General features: G+C 40.5%; 1 protein-coding gene across 1 annotated transcript in view; it reads left to right on the top strand.

Annotated features, from left to right (window-relative positions):
- Positions 1–3,927, top strand: part of LOC120432907 (metabotropic glutamate receptor 5-like) — a 29,288-nt gene extending 25,361 nt beyond the window's left edge. Inside the window, exon 8 of the transcript XR_005608185.1 lies at positions 3,860–3,927. The gene's annotated coding sequence lies outside the window, so the exon portion shown is untranslated. The remainder of the gene's footprint in view (positions 1–3,859) is intronic.
- The last annotated feature ends 16,053 nt before the right edge of the window (positions 3,928–19,980 follow it).

Here is a 19,980-nt window from a genome sequence, read left to right as displayed (position 1 = left end):
GATCTGCTGAAGTTCAAATTAACCATCAAGGAAGGAAGAAAGGTGCCAGATAGATTGATCTACTGGAGAACGGTCACACTGCTTCAAGCTGGAAGGAAGGCAACGGTAATTTAAATAATAACTTGTCTCAACCAAAGGATACAGAAGAGCTTCCCCGAAGCACAACATGTCCAACCTTGATGCAGGTCGACTAAACCAGCGCCAAATCACAACAAAAGTCGCCTCAAGGCGCTTTATATTGTACAGTAGATAGCACAATAATAAATACAGAGAAAAACCCAACAATCATATGACCCCCTATGAGCAAGCACTTCGGCGACAGTGGGAAGGAAAAACTCCCTTTTAACAGGAAGAAACCTCCGGCAGAACCAGGCTCAGGGAGGGGCGGCCATCTGCTGCGACCGGTTGGGGTGAGAGAAGGAAAACAGGACCACACCAGGTGCCATTCCTATCAGTTAGAGGAGTTGGATTAATTCAATAATGCAGACTACAATTCACACGATCTCACCAAAATTAGACAATAGAAGATTGAAAATGTTACCTTATCTGATGAGACTCAATTTCTGCTGCAGCATTCAGATGTTATGGTCAGAATATGGTGTAAACAACATTAAAGCACGTATCCATCCTGCGTTGTATGAACAGTTCAGGCTGCTGGTAGTTTAATTGTTTGGGGGTTTCTTGGCACCCTTTGGCCTGGTCTGTTCCAGCTAAGCATTGTTCAAACACCACAGCTGTATGAGTAAATTTCTGGGGACCTTGTTGAATCTATGCCATGAAGAATTAAATCAATCCCGATTATAACAGGCGGTCCAACCCAGTAGGTGTAACTAATAAAGTGTCCGGTGAGAATAAACAAATCAGAAATAAGAGCAAGACTAAAACCACAAAAACCCTTTAAAGGATCCCTAAGAGAGAAGAGGAAGTTAAAGAGGAAAAAGACCTAAGGAAGCAGCTTTTATTCATCTGTGGTAATAATCCATAAACATAAACCACACATTTAGTGCATTAATTTAAAAATAGTAGTCTCTGACATTTCATCCAATTTAAAAGATACATAAGAGCGTGTTATGAGATTAGAGTAGAACATGGCAGCAGTTCTTCATGGCAGGGTGACGGTATGAGGGATTAACATATTAGCAACTTGTTATTAACAGTAATAAAGAATTCAGTATCTCTGACATTTGTATATGTTTCAGTTGTAGTGCGGGACTCATAGGCACTGGTGCTATTGGCGCAGCTGTTGTTGTGCTCAATCCCTTCAGGTCAGAGCCTGCAGTTAGATTTTAATTGTGAATTCTTCTTGATGTGATGTCGAGTTTGCTGAAATAGCATTACATCATGCATCATCAAAACCTCGTGCTAACTCTAGTGCTGCACTGACCTTGTACCAGTGGTCCATGGCAATTTAGCAGTATGTTATTTTTAGCAACAGAATTAAACTCCAACAACAGTAGGGAACAATGGGTGTAACATCAAGTAAACTATCACCAACAGTTGAGTTAGTGATAGTGAGTTAGTCACCATCAGCTATATTTTAGGTAATTTGCTTGTCTAACCTTCAGCCACCTTTAAGACAAATAGGTGGAAAAGAATGGCTCTCAGAATTTAAAAAATGTTATATCACATTTCCATCCTCAGGCTGCCATTGCTTTCAGTCTTCACGATTTCAGGTGGTGCCCAAGACAAATGAGCAGTGTCATTTAACATATCCCATGACACCAAGCTTGACATTGGTTGAATCAGTACAACAGCGTTAATCCACCCATGGTGCCGACTGGTTAAACATTTTGCCCTCTTGTGCTTTTTAGTTTGAATTTTTAGTTTTTAATTGACTAAAAGCTCTTCCAGTGCCAGATAAATCAGTCAGTTCAACTGAATCAAGCGTTCTTTAAAATATAACCTAAATATAAACTTTCCAGTCACCATCAATGTTTCTGCTATTTCTGGTTTCATAGTAGAAGTTTTGAGCACATGCAAATACAAGTAGCTGCTTTAAAAAATGTTTTCATTAGACTGTTCAGAGGCTTCATGTTTTGTATTTTCTTTTCTCTCTGATCTTACTGATTAATGATTGCTAATGATCAATGTGCAGTTAGAGAAAAGAAAAAAGAAAAACATCAAAGGATTGGATACAAAGAAGAAGAAAAAACAGGAATTGCTGTGTTTTTCCAATACGTTGCATCTCTTTCAAGCGAATGAAGAGGGTGGAGCCTTGGGCATGTTGATGTTCACACAGACACATCAAACATAACAGGAAAAATTGATATTTCACGCATAAACAAGCACAGATGGACAGCTGTACACATAAACATCCTGTGTTCAGTGGTGCATAGACTGACCAACATGTGCAACATACAAAAAACACACTTCTATGTACACACAGTCACAGGCATAAGCAGACACACAAAAAACACCTACACACACATATTCATCCTCTTATTGCTCTCCCATGGAATGGCCTTATCCTCTTACAGCACTCCAATGGGAAAAGTGCTTGGAATTAGAGAGGCTGGGAGGGGAAGACAGACTGACAGACAGGGGAAACAGGGAACAAGTGATAGTAGGAAAGGGAGGGAGAAAGAAGGTAATCCAGAGTAGATATATATCTGCCCTTGTGTGATAATGTGTGTGTGTGTGTGTGTATGAATCGGTGTGTTGGTGCAACAAACAGAGTTATTTGGGCTGTTAGTGTGTTCTGAGCTCTCCGTTCGGTATTTTGCTGCTCATTTCTGAGATTTACACCAAGGGATTAAACCAAGTGTTACATCACGTCTGCTCATGCACGAATACACACACACACAGAGCAGTACACACAAAATCCTTTTTATGGTTGTTGTTAGAGTAATCCACACTGGAATCTAACGGGTTTTCCTCTTAGTTTCTTTAATTTCATTTTTGAGATATGTGACTGCTCTGAATATTCATCTAACTATGTGCCTTTTCACACTGCTTGTCACGATGACATAAATTAACACCAACAAAGATCTCACCGTGACACAGAAAGCACTAACGTTATCTCTCTGTATTGTTTGTTCTCTCAAAGTCTTTCATTTCTTCATATTTTTTTTGTTCTCTCTTAACTTCATTTCCATAATCAGCAGGACCTTTGCAACCTCCTCCTTTCTCTTCCCAGTCCACTTGCCTTTCCATCTATTCATCACACATTTGAAGGGCTATCTGTATAAGAATGGCCTTCTATGTCCTGAAGTGCCTGGACAGGAAATTAATTGGCCCTTAATTTAGCTCAGACTCTGAACCAGGCAAAGGTAATTAAGAGAAATCTGAACTGTGATTTCTCTGAGAAATGACTCCAAACTCTCAGTGAAGCAGAATATACAGAGTAATAAAACAAAATCTAGAGAAAGTGAAGCTGTTTATTATTTTGTGTGATACGACATTTCTTTCTTTTTTTTCATGGTTTGTTTGAAGAGCATTTGAACAAATGGGAGCAATTAAAGAAACTGGATTGCATGACTTAATGCAGCTCATCCTTGGTATTTCATGAACTGTTCTCATCTCGCTTGTTATTCAGCTCTATCTCATATGTTTAGTGAAGCAGATGCTTGCATTGATTTACCACATTTGTCAGTTGGTTCTGTTGCCTAATGTGTTAATATGTTACAGCGAGAAATAAGACATCAGATTAAATGGAACATTAGCAGAGAGTGGGCTGCTTTGGCTGAGTAACACACAACTTTTGAAATGGACTCACATCGGCCTCTGATAAGACTTCTTTGAGCTGAAATGGGAACATTATGAACCAAAGCTCATTGTTTCGCTGGGTATTCGGTAAGCTTGGTTTCCTTAACACTGATTTTTTTTTTTTTTTTTTTTTTTTTTTGGTCTCATTGTACAGACATCAGATGACGGTACGGCTGTGGCTATAAGGATACAAAGTATACAAAGTATCCTTGGGTGAGATACTGAACTGTGAGTGTGTAAAGGTGACTGAATGTGAATGAATGTCGTTGATTGTTATGACCTGGTAGCTCCCTGCTCTCTTTGCATTTCTGTTGCTGTGGAGCCATGAGTTACCAACTGAGTTGGACCTCCAATAACAAGAAAGAAGAGGGGGAGGTGAAGCAAAAGTACACAGCAAACCAATAAAATCCCTTTGGGAACACTGTTAGGCAATCTCCAGCCACTTAATGGATAAGCTCTAGGGTTGGGCCATCTTCTCCAATGTCCTGTAGTTCCCCTGTGAGATTAATAATAACCTGTATGATGGCTAGTGGGCAGGTGCAGAGGTTAACATGCGCTCGTTAAGGCAGCACTGTTTGCCCTCCATAATGCATACTGTGTGAGCCAAACACAAAAAAATAGCACTATGTCTTGTAGTAAAAGAAAGGCACACACCAGGATGTCCATTTCCCACTTCTGTCATGAAGACAGGGATGCCTGGTAAATGGTGTTAAATCACAAAATTGCCCGATTCTCCTTTTTGTTTTTTTTCTTAAGTGTTATACTGTAGTTATATGTCATTCTAATATGTCACTTAATCCCATTTTTGTGAAAAATGGCTCACCTGTCTTTCTTTTTCCTCTTTGCCACAAGCTTCACAAACATGCAGTCTTTCGCTGACAAACAAACTCAAGAAGTGAGACCAAAAAGCTGAGGATAGCAGATTAACATTTTTACTCTGTTGAAACACTTTAACTTCTGATTTAAAATCCTAAGTACTGTAAATCCTAAGTACTCTTATATGTAAGAGAGTACATAGAGAAAGACAGAGAAAGTGTGAACGTGAACTTTAAGTGTTGGTTATGTGCTGATGGTGGTACGATCAGTGAGATGTATCTAATAATATTGATTATTCATTGCATTAATAGAAAAGCAAGCTAAGTTATGTGTTGGTAAGATATGATAAGATAAAATAAACCTTTTTTAGTCCCACATGCAGGAAATTCTTTGGTCATGGCAGAAAGTGGACAGTACAAATTAAGAGCATTAAAAGTTAAGAAAAAACCCCCATTAGAATGGAATAAGATAAAATAGAATGACATACTATACGAAATAGAATAAAATACTTTGTTATATCAAGAAAATTGCACTTGGTAATATTGCACATCAGGGAGACAGGGCGAAAGTTACCATTGTGTATTAGGTGTATGTGTCTGCATGTGTGTGGTCATCTGTAAAGTCTTTGTCTAGAGTCTGACAGCAGCTGGAAAGACCTCTGAAATCTCTCCGTCCCACATCGTTGGTGCCACAGCCTACCGCCTGGTGATCTCATTGTTGGTGATCAGCTGGCAATATCTATATCTGCACCTGGCACAGACTGTTTCTCCTGTGTGGTGCTAAGACTGGATCCATTTTGCTGGATTTTATGAGGCTTATGTATTGTATCCTGATGAGCTGCCCATTCAGTGATCATTATTTTCGGAGGGGTTTAATGAACAGTTTTTATACCTGCAGCAATTTTGCGCTATAAAATGAAACATGATGATAAATTTAGTTAATAACCTTAGTCTCTTTATAGCAATGAACTGTTTTTTTGCCTTTTGCTGTAACTGATTGTTATGAAGTAACTGTTGAATACACAATCTAGTGCCTGCAGAATAATGAGACCACTGGCGTTAAGCTTTGTTCCCCACAAGCCTCTCTTTCAATATGCATGCATGCTGAAATTCGACCTGACAAAAGAAAAAGAGCTCCACTTCAATGGACGGGGGGAAAAAAGGTGTAGAAAGTGATCAAAAGTGAGGGTAGGGAGTGTGAACAGTTTCCTGATGAATAAAGCTCCAGAATTGGACAGGGTTAAAAAGTGGCAATCAGTGGGCTTTTTTTTTCTAATAGATCGGTGCGTAATAAGTCCCTTTAATGCTTCAGATCAGAAAGTATGTTGGGTAGTTGCTGGAAGGGCTGAAAAGTGGCCTATTGCCACTCTCTATAATATGTCACTCTGCTTGAATCTACTTATCGTTCTGTTTAGAGTGTCACCAATTACTGATAATGTACAGTCCAGTAAAGACTGATTAAGACAAGGTTAATCAGTCTCATACCATAATCAAGCAATCGCTATTATCATACCGTAATCAAGCAATATTTAAAATGCTCTGACTCATGAGCCATTACCGTGATCAACAATTAAGCTTTTGTTGGGGGTCTTTATGAAAGTGTCAGATGATCTGATTGCGCTCGATATCAAGCCTTTGTCAGACAGAGATCTGCAGGTGGTGGCCAGGTTTAGCATCAACCAAAGATTCAGATTACAATAAAGTTTGCAGTCATTAGCTATTAAGCAGAACATAAAACCTCAAATGATTTGTTTGAACTTCAAGATTAGAATTTTTTTTTTCAGCTTAGTGTCAAATGACACTTATCCCCTCCAGACTCCGGCAAACAGACCCTCATCGCCCATTTGTCTCTGTCTCTTTTGCTTTCCCCTCTCTTCCGGTGAGCTCAGTTCGATGGGTGTGATGTGTGCCGCATCACAGCCCCCGCACAGCTTGTTACCATGGCAACAAAGGAGCCAGAAGGCAAGAAAATTATAGAACGGCAGAGACCGAGTGTGTGAAAGAGAAGAAGTTTGCAAGAAAGGGATCGGGATGTTTACTTGTGTACTATATATGTGCTTCCATCTGTGTCCAATTACTATAAGGAGAGATCTGACAGGCAAAGATATGTAGTGTAGGGACAAAGCGACAGCTAACTGAAGACTTGTCCACCTTAAGAATATCAATCTGCTGTAAAAGCTTTAAATATTAATGATCTGCAACTTATTGCTCCAAAGTCAGTGATGCAGAGTGAATGCCATGTCATCAGAAAGCGCAAAAACTGAGACCCAAAAAGCCTGTTTAGATAAAACCTAGCAACTGAGACTGTTGTTACAAATAACAGTGTTTTTATTAATACTGTAAACCAAATGCACAAAGACTCGGACTACACAGTATAGGACAATTCTACAACTGCATTTTTATAAACTTCCTTAAGCACAGTGAAACACTGTTTAATTATTATTGTAAGCCAATCAGTCATGTCCATCACATTTGTTTACATGGTAAAAAGTGCAGCTAAACCTCTAAAGAGAATTGCAGGAGATATCAATAAAAACAAATAAAACAATAATGGTAGTTTTTAATAATACTAATAATACCAAAAAAAACACACATTTGTCAGACACTGACATCCAGAAAAGTGTTAGAAATACATCGTTTGCTTCTGCAAGCACTAAAAAGTACATAAAATCCTCTTTCTATTCCCCCTGAAGTAATCCCGACTCTTATCAATGTAGCACGGCGCTTTTATATGGGAACTACCATCCTCATTCTCAAGGGAGTCAATTGCTGCCATTTTGTTATAGTGGTTTGTTAGCGATACATACAAAATGTTCTTTGGCATCTTTGTGGTGTTGTACCCAATAATGACACCCAGCTCCTATCATCTGGAAGCTTTTTCAGCAGCCTTTGGAATCACACAATAGTTAATGTGGAATATGTGAATCCAAACCACATCTTTTCCTAATCCTAACCAAGAAGTTTTGGTACCTCAGCCAAACCAAACAGGTGAAAAGCAACCAAAAACAAAGTTAAACAAATTTCAAAACCAAGCTCCCAAATGGGACATAGATCAGAGTAACCTGGCAGAGAAACTGCACTAAATTGCTGCCACTCTGTCTTTTTGTTGCTCTTTAAAGCAGCACTGTTAGCTCACATTCTCCAGTATTGCCACAGCTGGTGTCTTAAGGCACCAGTGACAAAGGACACCTTTTCTCCAGGACGCCAGCAGCTTTTGACAGAATTGCAGTATTTGACACCCTTGGATAAAAAAGCATTGGCACTAAAAAAGCCAGAGAATGGCCCAGGGGCTAGTTCTCACACAGCAGCAACACCAGCACTATACACAAAGAAACTGGCACTGGTTTTAACTTCTACTTAACAGTGGGACTTATTAATTTAACTAATAAAAATTCATAAACATGCACAAACACCATGGACATTATCTGGTTTTCTGTAAACTGGCTGCAGAAAAACGTTGCTACCCAGAGACTAGACTTCTTAAATATTCATAATTAGGATACGGAGGATAAGCAGTTTACTCTACTCTGTTCAATACAAACAGGTCAGAGACTTAAGTAAACTGTGCACATGGATATCTGCATAAGCTTACATACATAAAGAATCTATGTTTGTTTGCACACTTACAGTTAGCTATTGAGGTTTTGAAGACACGTGACTGCTAGGTCAAGGTCAAGGTCAAATTTATTTATATAGCACATTTCAAACAGCCAGTGCTGCACAAAGTGCTTAACAATATAAAATGGCATTAAAAAGCAACAATGTAATACAATAATAACAATAAAAAAACAATAATAGGACAATAAAAGAATTAAAAGATAAATCTGCAAATCATCAGCAAAACAGTGAAATGAAATGCTGTACCGCGAGAAGATGGAGCCCAGTGGCAACAAATAGAGTGCGAACAGGGCAGGACCCAAAATAGAGCCTTGAGGTACACCGTATTTAAGAGGGGCTATTTTGGAGTTGTGGGGGCCCATATTGACATGAAAAGACCTTTCTGACAAATAGGACCGAAACCACTGTAGGGCAGATCCTTTTAGGCCAGCATGAAATTCTAGCCGTGATAACAGGATGTCGTGGTCGACCGTGTCAAAAGCTGCTGACAAGTTCAACAATAAAAGGGCAGCAGGGCTGCCAGAGTCCAGAGTTAAAAGAATATCGTTAAAAATCCTTAAAAGTGCCGTCTCATTGCTATGTAGTGATTTAAAACCAGATTGAAATTTTTCAGAGATCATATTAAAATCAAGGTGGGCCTGCAACTGTAGGTAGACCACTTTCTCCAAGACTTTAGATAGAAAAGGAAGCTTTGAGATAGGCCTGTAGTTGGACAGAACAGTTGGGTCCAGGTTTTGTTTTTTAAGAAGAGGCTGAACTATAGCTTGTTTAAAGCATGATGGGACGCAGCCTGTAGCAAGGGACGTATTAATTAATCTCAGGATAAAAGGCCCAACAGTATTAAAAGTGCTTTTAAGCAAGCTTGGAGGGAGACAATCAGAGGGGCAGTGTGATGATCTTAGGTCACTAACTACCGCAGTCAAGTCATTAAGGGAGACGGGATCAAACTGCTCTAAGACAGCTGAGCACACAGGAGAAAGACTCGGATCTGAAGCAGCAGACGACGAGACAAGAGCCCTAATCGATAGAATCTCGTCATTAAAAACATGCTAAAAAATCATCGCACATACTTGGTGAAGAAATGACTCTGGCATTATCACGTGAACTAAGAAAGCGATTAAGGACATTAAAAAGTACCTGAGGCCTGTGACTGTTTACTGACACTAAGTTTGAGACAAACTTTGTCTTTGCAGTTTTTACAGCTTCTTGGTAAGCAGAAAGACGAGTCCTTAAAATCTGTAGGGAAACGTGCAATCTGTCCTTTTTCCATCTCCTTTCGGCGCGTCTGTAGTCACGTCTGAGGGAGCGCGTATGTTCATTCAACCACGGCTCTGATAATTGCTTAGCACGCACAGTCCTGAGCGGAGCAATAAAGTCCAAGATATCAGTGCAGGTAGAATGAAGAATGTCCGAAAGGTCCTCAACACTTTTACAGTTGGAGTTCATTATTCCAGAATCCATAAAGCCAGCAGAAAAAGCGGGCGCTGTTAGAGCATTAAGCGCTCGCTTTTTGCGCGCTGGAGCACACGGCTTATCTACCGAGCAGCGCAGCGTTAGAGTGAACAACACAGGAAGATGATCGGAGATGCGCAACTCGGATATTTCCGTGATGCACACATCCAGCCCATGGGAGAGCACCAAGTCCAGTGTGTGACCTTTTTCATGCGTGGGACCGGTAACCCACTGGGTCAAGTTAAAAGAGTCAATAATATTTAAAAAGTCCTTGACCAAAGGTTTAGAGTCACAGCAGACATGGATGTTAAAATCACCAAGGATTAAAAAACTGTCGAAATTAAGAACAATTCCAGCCATAAAACCTGAAAACTCTTTGATAAAATCCTTATTAAACTTGGGAGGACGGTATAGGAGGGCACACAGCAAAGGCGCAGCAGAGTTTAGGTGTAACTCAAACAGCTGGAGTTCAAAACTAGAAAATGAGTCGTGCTGTAATGTTTGATGGCAATGAAATCGAGCATTGAACACGGTGGCTAAGCCTCCCCCCGTACCGGAGGGCTGAGGGAGACTGAAGAATGAGAAATTAGGAGGAACCAGTTCCGAAAAAGCTACAGACTCACCGGGTTGAAGCCATGTTTCTGTCAGAAACAGAAAGTCCAACTGTTGTGACTTTAGGAAGTCATTTAATACAAACGTCTTGTTTGCTAATGATCTTACATTTAGTAAAGCCATTTGGACTGTGTAGATCCTAACATCAGATGTTCCAGCTCGGTTAAGTGTGCGAAGATTTCTGTGGTCCACACCGCATCCACGGGTCCGAGGCCGCTTAGGGAAATAGAAAGCTGAGAGCGGGGAATCAAGTGTTGTGGGAGCTCCAGGGACAAGCAGGATCGATCTAAAGATGCACTCTGCTGGTCCAGTAGTTCCACGAGAAGCACGGAGAAGAGCTCGGACTTTGATGAGTGTACCAGCCCGCTTTCCTCGTTTCCTCGGACGCTTCTTCCAGGAAGTGGTGTAGGAGTGTTGGCACAGATAAACCGGAATATAGGGCTCAAAAAGTGGTGGAGGAGGCCCATAATCATCTCCTGTCTCCATTTGTTTAAGAGCCAGGTCATACGATGCTTTGATTTCTAAGAGTAACTGGCGATTATACACACGCAGAGCGAGGGCATTTTGGGATAAAATAGAAAAGGATAAGGCTAGCGAAAGCCAAAGCAAAGCTAGCAGAGTTGACTGACGTGTCGCCGTGCATACTGCTGGCGCCATCTTCCATCTTGCTAACCATGTAACATTAGTTGCTGGCCATTTTGGACATGACAATCATTGTGGTAATGTAGCATCAATGAATAATGTAAACAAAGTCTCAGTCGCACAGGGTTAGAGATCAGTCCATCTGGATGTTGATGGGAGTTACTGGGAATCTTATTGCTAAAGCTCAGTCACACAGGCCAACAGAATGGTCAGTGAGCCCCATTTTTCCTAGTCACCCACCTGTCACCAGAAAAAAATGAGTATTCCCTAACCAGAAGGGCAAAAACCTCCTTGTGATTGTTTTGGACACTAGCATACAGGGAGTGCAGAATTATTAGGCAAATGAGTATTTTGTCCACATCATCCTCTTCATGCATGTTGTCTTACTCCAAGCTGTATAGGCTCGAAAGCCTACTACCAATTAAGCATATTAGGTGATGTGCATCTCTGTAATGAGAAGGGGTGTGGTCTAATGACATCAACACCCTATATCAGGTGTGCATAATTATTAGGCAACTTCCTTTCCTTTGGCAAAATGAGGCAAAAGAAGGACTTGACAAGCTCAGAAAAGTCAAAAATAGTGAGATATCTTGCAGAGGGATGCAGCAGTCTTTTGCATTGCAAAGCTTCTGAAGCGTGATCATCGAACAATCAAGCGTTTCATTCAAAATGGTCAACAGGGTCGCAAGAAGCGTGTGGAAAAACCAAGGCGCAAAATAACTGCCCATGAACTGAGAAAAGTCAAGCGTGCAGCTGCCAAGATGCCACTTGCCACCAGTTTGGCCAGATTTCAGAGCTGCAACATCACTGGAGTGCCCAAAAGCACAAGGTGTGCAATACTCAGAGACATGGCCAAGGTAAGAAAGGCTGAAAGACGACCATCACTGAACAAGACACACAAGCTGAAACGTCAAGACTGGGCCAAGAAATATCTCAAGACTGATTTTTCTAAGGTTTTATGGACTGATGAAATGAGAGTGAGTCTTGATGGGCCAGATGGATGGGCCCGTGGCTGGATTGGTAAAGGGCAGAGAGCTCCAGTCCCACTCAGACGCCAGCAAGGTGGAGGTGGAGTACTGGTTTGGGCTGGTATCATCAAAGATGAGCTTGTGGGGCCTTTTCGGGTTGAGGATGGAGTCAAGCTCAACTCCCAGTCCTACTGCCAGTTTCTGGAAGACACCTTCTTCAAGCAGTGGTACAGGAAGAAGTCTGCATCCTTCAAGAAAAACATGATTTTCATGCAGGACAATGCTCCATCACACGCGTCCAAGTACTCCACAGCGTGGCTGGCAAGAAAGGGTATAAAAGAAGAAAAACTAATGACATGGCCTCCTTGTTCACCTGATCTGAACCCCATTGAGAACCTGTGGTCCATCATCAAATGTGAGATTTACAAGGAGGAAAACAGTACACCTCTCTGAACAGTGTCTGGAGGGAGGCTGTGGTTGCTGCTGCACGCAATGTTGATGGTGAACAGATCAAAACACTGACAGAATCCATGGATGGCAGGCTTTTGAGTGTCCTTGCAAAGAAAGGTGGCTATATTGGTCGCTGATTTGTTTCTGTTTTGTTTTTGAATGTCAGAAATGTATATTTGTGAATGTGGAGATGTTATATTGGTTTCACTGGTAAAAATAAATAATTGAAATGGGTATATATTTGTTTTTTGTTAAGTTGCCTAATAATTATGCACAGTAATAGTCACCTGCACACACAGATATCCCCTAAAATAGCTAAAACTAAAACAAACTAAAACTACTTCCAAAAACATTCAGCTTTGATATTAATGAGTTTTTTGGGTTCATTGAGAACATGGTTGTTGTTCAATAATAAAATTATTCCTCAAAAATACAACTTGCCTAATAATTCTGCACTCCCTGTATTGCTGTGTTTGCTCATAGCTTGCATGGAAGTGATGGACCTGTATAGAAATACTATGTAGCTATTCTCTGAAAAGTGTTACATGCGGAAAGTTGATTGCAGCTCAGAGTCACAACTTTTGCATACAGTCCAAATGATTGCCATATCCACAATCTATTTATTTATTTCTATGAAATAAGGAAAGAAAGAGGAGAGCACGGGTTATGGCATGGGGTACCAATGAAATGGGAGAAAGTCATTAAAATCCACAGTAGTGTGCAGCTAATTTACTGTAGATCCATCTGGTAATCGCTCCCTTTCCCTCTCTTATTCTTTGATACACGCACACATAAGTGCACACAAAGACACACACACACACGATTCTGTGGGCGATAAGCTGGATGTCTCGTTACTGGGCATTAGCTGCACCTCTCCTCACTAATCCCTGCTGTCAAGCAGACAGACTGGTTGTGTATGTGTGTGAGCGCGTGCAGGCCCAACCAGTATAATTATCACCATCGTGTAAAGCAGGCAAAAACTCTGACTACTGCTTCTAAGCCACAGGCCCATCATTAGGCTACACAAGATTGTCTGTTAATGGCTGTGTGTCCGCATGTGTGCAGGGAGGAGTGTGCGTTTTTAGAAACTTGCGACCTCTCTTGCAGAGTGTGCCTTAAATGTCGGTGTCTCAAATAAAAGAACCGCATTTAATAAATATTAATTGACAAAATGAATGGGTATTTTATGTTAGACTGCTTTTATATTTCACTCTAGTTAAACGTTATAATCCAGAAAAAATGACATGCAAATCTAAGTCCATGTTCATGTTATACTCACAAGTCATATGAGCATTAAATTCCCTCACATGGAGTGTTGTATTACTACTGTCTTTTACATTTTAACACTATTTCAATGCAAAGTCACTTCACGGTATGGTCTCTGGCTGGGTAATTGCTGTTAAAAGTCAGTTAAATTCCTTGGATTTTGCACAGATATCTTTAACGTAGAGCTGGAGATGGGGAGGGAGTGCTGAGGAATAAGAGAAAATGATAGAGAGGAGTTTGGAAGAGCAGAGACGGAAAGGGGATGAGAGAGCCAAAGACCAAAAGGCCACCATGGTGATAAAGATAAGCAGAAATAAGAAAGACGGAGAGGTGGGGAGGTGGGGGGAGTAATGTTACCTTGGTGGTGTATTACCTCAGCAGGTGATATTACAATGTCTGCGGTGCTGAATATGAGAGATGACACTTTTATGTGTGAAGCAATAAAAAGTGATGAGGTGAGACCGGGAGGAATAGGCAGAATATACAGCCTCTGTTTTTCCTCTATCTCTTTCACCCTGACACCATTCCCGTATTTCTCGCTCCCTCCTTCTCCCGCTCTCTCTTTCCAGCCTGCTCTAATTCCCAGGGACCCAAATTCTGCTGTTGTGTCAAAGTTGCTGAAGTCTGAAAGTCCTTTTGGCTTTAGTGCAGTGTCACAGGGTCACTGCAATGGCAAGATTGGTCAACTCATCACATACAGATGCTCTTTCAGGACTCTTGCTGTCACATTTGAATTCACTGGGTATCCTTAAGCATCATTTTTTAGGATGTGGGGTTTATTTTTAGAAGGCCTTACTCAAACCAAAATCTTCTTCTGAACCTTAATAAAAAATAATTTGCAAGCAAAAACAAAGGAAATAAGACAACCTGTGCCTTGCCACCACCGCCTTTCCTGCCTCCCATGCAGACTTTGTCTCTAAAACAGGACTCCTGGTTCTCAATATCCAAGCTGGCAGAGAAACTCTACTGCCACTGCCTCTTCCTTGTACAGTGTTTAAAGCAGCACTGTTAGCTAATGTTATCCAGAACCACTGCTGCAGGTGCATCAGAGCACAAACGCCAAAGGGCATCTTTGTATTTCTTTGATAGCTTCTGAAAAAATGGCAGCATTCAATGTCCAGGGATGAGACTTTCTCCGCTGCACAACTCGACTGTTTTCACCTCAAACATTACTGCTCTTCTTCTTCATAACCTTGCAAAGCACACACTTATCCACCTTACAGAACGCTGCTAGCTCCTTTTTGATCCTCTTTTCCCTCCACTCATTCTAGCTCTTCCCTAGAGATCATATCTGTGTCACTTTATCCCCCACCTCTCTCTTGTTCTCTTTCTCAGCTCAGTGGATTTTATTTTTTCACGCCTTGTGGTATTTCAATCATCGGTTTCATTCTCTCTGGCTTGCTGTTTATTGTCCCCTTGTACTTATTTTCCACGTTTTATCTTTTCTGATAAAGTTTGGTAAACAATACTGATTGACAAACAAGTAGTAGGTGATGATCCCAAATACTGAGATTTCCAAAAGTCTTTTTCACCCCTAGTGACATGCATGCACACCTTTCAACAGCAGATGAGATTTTTAGTGAACCAGTGACTATGTACATCTCTTGACCAACTGTGTGTGTGTGTGTGTGTGTGTGTGTTGCTCTCACACCTGACTGCATCCAGACAAAGACCACAGCTGGAGGGGAATAATATCTGTTATCTGCACTCATCCATTTTCTAACCTACCTTGTACTCTCATTCTGTATCTGTCTCCGTTCATGGCAATGCACCATTGCAAGTTATTTTCACTCTTTGCGCCTATTTTCACTGGATCTACGGCTTTTTTTTTTTGTGTGTTTTTCTTCAGCGTTTCAGTTACTACAGCGAAGAAGGAAAATATTCTTCTTCTTCCTCTTATCATTCTTCTTCTTATTATTATTATATGCGCGGACGCACCGTGGTGCAGTGGTTAGTGCTGTAGACTCACAGCAAGAAGGTCCCAGGTTTTAATTCACTGGCTGGCTGGGACCCTGGATCTGGCTGCAGGCTCCAGTGTGGACGTTAAGCTGACTAATAGAAATCCATAGGTTCCATGGTTTAGATTACCTTAATAGTAACCGAACCGTGTAGCAACACATTAATGACTAACCTCGCTTTGTGGATAAGTCATATCGGATGCTCTCTCTTTTTCATCGACCAAACATCCCATGTCATATGATGGTATTTCAGCCTCAACATCTACTTTTAATAAGAAAAATTTAACCCTTTAACTTCCCTGTGCTATTGTGCTTATAACCTAGTCATCGCTCTGTTGCTATTATATGTAAGTTATCCCCTATATAGTTTTCCTATTTTTGTTCACACCCAACGTTATAGCAGCGTATTGTGCTTAAAACTTTTCAGTTAGAACATGGTATTTCATATTTAGTTGGAAACTTGCTTGCTAACTTCCTGCTGACATGAGTCCTCTTTTTCATGGATTGCTGAACTTTAAACTTAATTGCAACACTGGGGATAGAACAGCCACACTGATCATTTTAATGAAACTGAAAGAATTTATACCAAGTCTCAGTGGAGCCTGAGTTTGTTTAATTTTGGGAACTGAACCAGCCTTTGCACCCAGCAATAGATAATGAAGTCAGACTTAAACAGGCAGGATGAATTACAGTTAAAAACTGTACATATGTGGACAGAAACAGCAGTATTAGTAAATCCAGAGACACAGTTAGATCCAGATTTAAAATATCCAAAGTGTGATTACGATGATGTGTGGGTCCTTACACACACACACACACACACACACACACACACACACACACACACACACACACACACACACACACACACACACACACACATACTGTACTTATTTAATTTCAAGAATTCAGCAGAATATTTCTAAGAATTTAGGGCATTAGTAGAGTCATAACTTAATTCAAACTAAAATGAAAAAATCAAAGTAGGTATAGAGAATGTCTTCCAGTATTTAAACTGAAATACAGTGTCTACTTAAATTTACATTTGCACTCTGCAGCACAGTTAAAGTCAAATGAATTAAATCAAAACAAATTTGAAAAACCTTTTGTTATAATCACACAACAAAAGAGCTTGGTGGTGTTTCTATTATTATTATTATTATTTTTGAGTGTAAATGCAAATGTGAGCTGTCATTTGAATTTGTTTTTCCATGTTTATTCTGCACACATTTGATGCATTAGATGGTTTGAGATTTAGTTGTCACCGGGGATACACTGATCAAAAATACACAAACTCGTAGTGGTGAATTTCGTGTGGTACGGTAGAGGTTTGTCCTTGTGTGCTGGGTTTTCGCAACACGATCAAAACATTTCTTTCAAATTGCATGTTATTTTATTTCTAAGGGCAGCAACTCGGTGACAAACGGTGTTGGAATAAGTTTCAATAGGTCCAGATGGTCAGTGGTATTGTTGAAGTTAACATGCTGGAAAATGGATAATACTGTCGTACTGCAGTAACAGATTTAAACCTTCATTTTTCTCCATTGTGAAAGTGCTTTTGGTTTGTTTCCATCACTTCTCCTTCTGTCCAAGTGACCTTCTCTGAGCTATAGTGGCTGCAGTGTGTCGGTCCAGAATGAATGAGAGTGAGCCAAATGGGCTGTCTGAACATCACTTTCAGGTTTTTTGTTTTTCTCTTTTCCTCTGTAAAAGCAACAATTGAGGCATTATATGTCTAGGTTGTCTGTCTCCATGTCTCGTTCTCATGAACACAGTCTTGCTTGAATCCATTGAGGGAATATGTCCCTCTGTCACATATCAAATCAAGGGAAAAATAATGTTGCAAAAATCTGTATGCCTTTGGTGCTTCCTTCTGTGTCTTTGTAGATATCACAGGTAACTAATTATACACTGTCAATAACATAATATATAAAACTGTGACCATTGTCTGCAAATGCAAATGGAGTCCATATATTTTTCTTGTGTTTATGAATATGAATCTTTTGTGCATGTGCTTCTATCTGTGTCAGGCGTTACTTAATTGCTTCTTTTAGAAAAATATTGGGAATAATCTCTCAATTTAAGTTTTATTCTTGTAAAAAAAAATACAAATGTGATCCACTGGGAGAAATATCTCAGCAGTAGAATAAAATGGAAATGTGAGAAAAATAAATAAATAGTAGTGCTACAGCATAAGGTGAGGAAATGTTGAAAGTCCACATGTAGTAAAAAAGACAAACAGGAAAAGATGAGAGGCAAAAGACTGTCAAAGAAACAGAGACAGAGGGTAATGAAGTGTGGCATCAATAGATGAGTAAAAGTGAACCTGCTGCCAAGCTAAGCAGGTGTGTGTGTGTGTGTGTGTGTGTGTGTGTGTGTGTGTGTGTGTGTGTGTGTGTGTGTGTGTGTGTGTGTGTGTGTGTTATTGAATGATGGGCGTGTAAAGTGGTCCGATCACTCTCAAAATTACACAGTTGGGCACACACATGGAGACTGGCCTCGCATCTTTCTCTTTGTCTCAAACACATAAACACACACACACACGCTCAGACTTTAGCGCCGCTGTGTCTATGTGTGAGACAGTTCTGACATTTGGCTTAATGAGTTTTGCTGTTGTAACTGTGAACTTTGACCTCCGTTTGGCTGAGGCCATTAACAGATGAGCCGGCACAGCTCAGGAGTGGTTACCGCTTTCAGTTGAAGTCATCAGAAAGACCAGCCAAGGGACGTCATCTCCCCAGCGAGCCCTGGGTCTACCCCAGGCTCTCCTCCGAGTGAGACGTGTCTGAAACACCTCATTTAGCAGGCATCCAGGAGCCAGCCTCGTCTGACTCCTGAACCACCTCTACTGGCTCTATTCAACGTAGAGGACCAGTGTTTCTCCTCTGAGCCCTTCCCAAATGACTGGATTTCTCATCCTCTCTATAAGACAGAGTCTAAAATGGGAAGCTTATTGTTCTTTTCTTATTCTATCCATAGTGACCCAAAGTTTTTAGGTCAGGTTATTAATGTAGATTGATGAGTAAATTAGCAGCTTCACCTTCAGGCTAAGCTCTTTTTTTTACTACAACACACCGGCACAGCGTCACTGAAACAATCTCTCTCTTTCCCCAGCCTTTTCCAAGCGCATGCAGGCTTTTTTGGTTAAACTCCCATTCTACTGCATGCCTCTTTGTTTGTTTGCTTTCTTCTTATAAATCATACTAATAATAATGGTGGAGTCAAAACTATACCTCAGTGGGGAAATTACAGCTATCTTGCATCCGCTATTTAAGTCCTCGCACTTAAAACTTGACGTGAGAGACATAGCTGCTACTTTTGTGATTTTCCTGTTTGGTTGAAAAGTCTCAGATTGCGGATTGTTGTGTGTACTGACAGAAATTGACACTTGTTGCTGTGTTATTGTGCATGGGGAGCCTTCAGCTACAATAGCAGCAGCATTTTAAAAAGATGAGCCAAATTCAGTGACTTGGATCCTTTTGACATCTGCCTTGTTTGTATTCTTACTTCAAAATTAGTGAATGTAAGGCTGTCGGATGTTGGACCACCAGCTTCCTTTTTACAATTACTTTCCAGTTGTAGGCATCTACAGTATCTTGGTGTAGTCACGTGCTCTACTTGTGTTGTCTGTCCAGCTAATTAAAGCTGTCATATGTTGCTGGTGGACCGCTGATGTGTGTGTGTTTCTGTGTTTATGCGTGTGTACACTCTTTATGGTTGTAAGCAGCAGATGCTCATCTAAAATCTTTGCCAGGTTGCCATGGCAGCTAGAGAGTGGGTGGGTTGGGGTCGCGTAGCATGTTATTATTGAACTCAGACATTAATTACTAAAGGGACCTATTGGCAGCACAACCTCAGATCAGATTCAAGTATTTTGCCAAACCAAAATCTCTGACCTTATTTTCCTGAGCGAAACCAATTTTACTACAATGATTGGAGTGATATTCAAATTTCTATATTAATAAGGTTAGACTGGGAATGAAATTCGGGCCCCATTGGCAAAACGTCCACAGCTGTATCGTGACCAACTGCAACCACAACTGAGGTCAAGAAGAAACAATAGCATGGATGAATTTGAAGTTGTGGAATCAAAAATGCTGTGTTTCATTTACTCATTTTAATTTGGATGAAGTGATTAACAAAGATTTGTTTTGGGGTGCAATGATACAGCCAGGTCATGATTTCACTCACAATAGTTTTAGCTTTAAACCTTTTCAGTTTCGTCATATCTCAGTGAGTTTGTACAGTCCCTACAGTTTACTGTAGAAGGTCATCCATCCTACATGTTGTGTCATGCTACACTCATGGCCTCTTTGTTAATTATTATTGTCTGTTCATTAATGCAAATATCAAATCAGCCAATCATATCGCAGTAGCTTGGTGCTCGGGTAAAAACAATCTGCTCAAGCTGCAAGTAAGCATTTCCTGCACAGCCATCTCTAGGGTTTACAGAGAAACTGTTTGAAGAGAGTAAATATCTAGTGAGTGTCAGTT

This window comes from Oreochromis aureus, linkage group 14 (assembly GCF_013358895.1).
Source record: "Oreochromis aureus strain Israel breed Guangdong linkage group 14, ZZ_aureus, whole genome shotgun sequence".
In the NCBI taxonomy this organism is placed as follows: Eukaryota; Metazoa; Chordata; class Actinopteri; order Cichliformes; family Cichlidae; genus Oreochromis; species Oreochromis aureus.
This window is presented reverse-complemented; position numbering and strand designations above follow the sequence as displayed.